The 3,876-nt window shown below is 30.7% G+C and overlaps 1 pseudogene; it reads right to left on the minus strand.

Moving 5' to 3' along the window:
* Window positions 1–3,252: 3,252 nt before the first annotated feature.
* On the minus strand, window positions 3,253–3,352 carry LOC111555000 (annotated as a pseudogene).
* Between the last annotated feature and the right edge of the window lie 524 nt (window positions 3,353–3,876).

Consider the following 3,876-nt stretch of genomic DNA (forward strand, 5'->3'; position numbering starts at 1 on the left):
CCCCAAGTGTATGTTCTTGATAACTTTGTCAAAGATCGGTTGGCTGTAGGTATGTATGCTTTATTTCTTGATTCTCTATTCTGTTCCCTTGATCTGTGTGTCTACTTTCATACCAGTACCATTCTGTTTTGGTTACTATACTACTTATTATATGAAAATAGCCTTGTAGTATAGTTTGAAGTCAGGTAATGTGATGCCTTCAGTTTTGTTCTTTTTGCTTAGGATTGCATTGGGAATTTGAGCTCTTTTTGGGATTCATATAAATTTCAGGATTGCTTTTTTCTAATTCTGTGAAAGACAACATTGGTATTTTGATAGTTATTGCATTGAACCTATAGATCATTTGGGGCAATATGATCATTTTTAACAATATTGACTCTTCCAATCCATTAGCATGGAATGTTTTTTATCATTTCTTTGTCTCATCTGCAAGTTATTTTATTTGTGTGTTTTAGTTTTCCTTGTAGAGATATTTCACTTCCTTGGTTAAATATATTCCTAAATGTTTTATACTTTTTTTTTTTGTAACTAGTGTAAATGTAATTGACTTATTGATTTGCTTCTCAGGTTGATCATTATTGTTGTACAGAAATGCTACCAATTCCTGTATATCGATTTTGTATACTGTGACTTTACTGAAGTCATTTGTAAACTCTAGGGGTCTTTTAGAGGAGTCTGTAAGTTTTTCTAGGTATAAGATAATATCATCAACAGAGATAATTTGACTTCCTCTTTTCCAATTTAGATGATTTGTATTTCTTTCTCTGGCCTGATTTCTCTGGCTAAGACTTCCAGTACTGTGTTGAATAGGAGTGGTGTAAGTGGGCATCCTGTCTTGTTCCAGATCTTAGAGGGGGATGCTTTCAACTTTTTCCTGTTCAGTATGACGTTGGCTTATCATACATGGTTTTTATTATTTATCATATATGGCTTTTATTATTTTGAGTTTATCATATATGCTTTTTATTATTTTGAAGTATTTTCTTTCTATGCCTAGTGTGTTGAGTGTTTTAATCATGAAGAAATGCTGAATTATATCAGATGTTTTTCTGCATCTATTGAGATGATCATATGAATTTTGTTTTTAATTCAGTGTATGTGGCAAATCAAATTTGTTGTTTTGTATATATTGAATAATCCTTGCATTCCTGGAATAAATCCCACTTGATCATGGTATATTGTTTTTTTGATATTCTGTTGGATTTTGTTTGATAGTATTTTGTTGAGGATTTTTGCATCTATATTCATCAAGAATACTGGTTTGTCATTTTGTTGTTTTCGTTGTTGTTCCTGTGTTCTTGTTTAACTCTGGTATCAGAGTGATACTGGCTTCATTGGATGAACTAGGGAGAATTCCCTCCTCCTCAATTTTTTTAGGAGACTTTCAGTAGGATAAGTATCAGTTCTTCTTTGTTATGTTTGTTAGAATTCATCTGTAAATCCATTTGATCCTGGTCTTGTTGTGTTGGGAGGTTTGTTTTTTACTGCTTGAATTGCACTACTCATTATTGATCTGTTCAGGATATATATTTCTTCCAGGTTCAATCTTGAAAGGTTGCATATTTCCAGGAATTTATACATTTCTTCTAGATTTTTTAGTCTGTAATTGTACAGGCATACAGTTCTTCATAGTAGTTGTTGATATTTTATACTTCTGTGGTATCAGTTGTAATGTCTCCTTTTTCATTTCTGATTATGTTTATTTGAATTTTTTCTTTTCATACTTATTCTAGTTAGCAGTCTAACAATTTTGTCTATATTTTCAAAAAACAATTTTTCATTTCATTGACCATTTTTATTGTTTTGGGGTCTCAATTTCATTCATTTTTTTTTTTGATTCTTGCTTTTATCTTCTAATAGCTTTGGGTTTGGTTTGTTTGTTTCTTGTTTTCTAATTTCTTGAGGTAAGATAATAAGATGCTAATTTATGATCTTTCTAATTTTTTATATCAGTATTTAACACTGTAAACTGTCATCTTAGCACACTTTTGCTGTATCCCAGATGTTTCGGTATGATGTCTCCCTGTTTTAATTTATTTTGAAAGGTTTTTAAATTTCTCTCTTAATTTCATCATTGGCGCAAAGAGCATTCATTTAATTGTTTAATTTTAATGTATTTATGTAGTTTTGACAGTTTCTCTTTGAATTGATTTCTAGTTTTATTCCACTATGGTCTGAGAAGATAGTTGATATAATATCAATTTTCAAAATTTTACTGAGACCTGTTTTATGAACTATATTATGGTCTATTTGGGACAATGTTTCATGCACTGATAAGAAAAATGTGTATTCTGCAGTTGTTGAGTAGCATGTTCTGTAAATATCTTTTAGATTAATTTGGTCTAAAGTCCAATTTAAGTCCACAGTTTCTTGGTAGATTTCCTGTCTTGATGTGTCTAGTGCTATCAGTGGGCTGTTGAAGTCCCCTGCTATTATTGTATTGCTGTACATCTCTTTCTTTAGGTCTGGTAATGTTTGTTTTATGAATCTGGGTTATCTGGTATTGAGTACATATATAGTTAAGATTGTTATATCTTCCTGTTGAATCGAAGTCTATCCTTCATTATCTAATGGCCTTGTTTGACATTTTTTTACTACTGTCAGTGTAAAATCTGTCTTATTTGATATAAGTATAGCTATTCCTGCCTGCTTTTGGTTTCCGCGTGTGTGGAATATCTCTTTCCATCTATTTACCAACACCCTATGTGTCTTTACAAGTAAGGTAAGGTTTTGTAAGCAGCATGTAGTTGAATTATGATTTATTTTTAATCCATTCCACCAATTTGTATCTTTTAAGTGGAGCATTTAATCAAATTACATGCAAGTATATATATATGAATTTATTTCCTGTCTTAATGTTCATTCTTATCTAGTTGCTTTGTAGATTCTTTGTTTATTTTGATTCTTTTATCTGTTTTTTTTTGTCTTTATGGATTTGTGGGGTTTTTTAATATTTCTATATGCTTTCTTCATTTTCTTGCTTTGTGTAATTTTTATAAGACTTCTGAGTTTTATATTTTCATGTGTTTTTATGATGATAGTGTAAACCTTTTATTTCCATGTTAAGGACTCCTTTGAGCATTTCTTGTAAGGTTGGTCTGGTGATGATGAATTCTTTCAGTGTTTGCTTGTCTGGGAAAGACTTCATTTCTCTTTCATTTATAAAGCTTATTCTGGTAGGATGCAAAATTCTGGGTTGAAAGTTTTTTTTTTCCTTCAGAACTTTGAAAATAGAATCCCAATCTTTTCTGGAAAAATATGGAATGCTTCATGAATTTGTGTGTCATCTTTGTGTAGGGGCCATGGTAATCTCTGTATCATCACAATTTTAGTGTATTTGCTGCTGAAGTGAGTACTACTTTGGATTTAATAAAGACAAATCCTGGGTAAAGAACCTTGGCCAGGTAACCCTAAAGAAGCTTCAAGGATGATAAGGTCAACATAGGAAGCCAATTCTATGAGACTGAAAATGTTGTTTCATCTAACTTCTACAAATTTTTCAAAATAAGAATGGAACATTGTGAGGCTTTTAAGAATTACTTAGTTCATATTATTTTATATTAAATAATGCATTGAACATTAAACATTTTATCCTTTCTAAGTATCATATCCTTCATAAAGCTTCGAAAATACACTTAAGTTAGAGAGATTTTTGTTCTTCAAATTACGTAGGGGTATTATGTCTCTTCTAATTCTACACAAGTAGATTTTGATAAAGTGGCATTGTATTATTACAGCAACAATAAAAATAAAAAACAATAACATGAAGTTTTAGAAAAGCACCAGTGCAAATATATGTGAACAATTATTGAAAAAGCATTAGGAAGAGGTCAATAGCTGAAGAATCAATTTCATGTGGAATAACGTGAAATACAA

This window comes from Piliocolobus tephrosceles, chromosome 5, assembly GCF_002776525.5.
Source record: "Piliocolobus tephrosceles isolate RC106 chromosome 5, ASM277652v3, whole genome shotgun sequence".
In the NCBI taxonomy this organism is placed as follows: Eukaryota; Metazoa; Chordata; class Mammalia; order Primates; family Cercopithecidae; genus Piliocolobus; species Piliocolobus tephrosceles.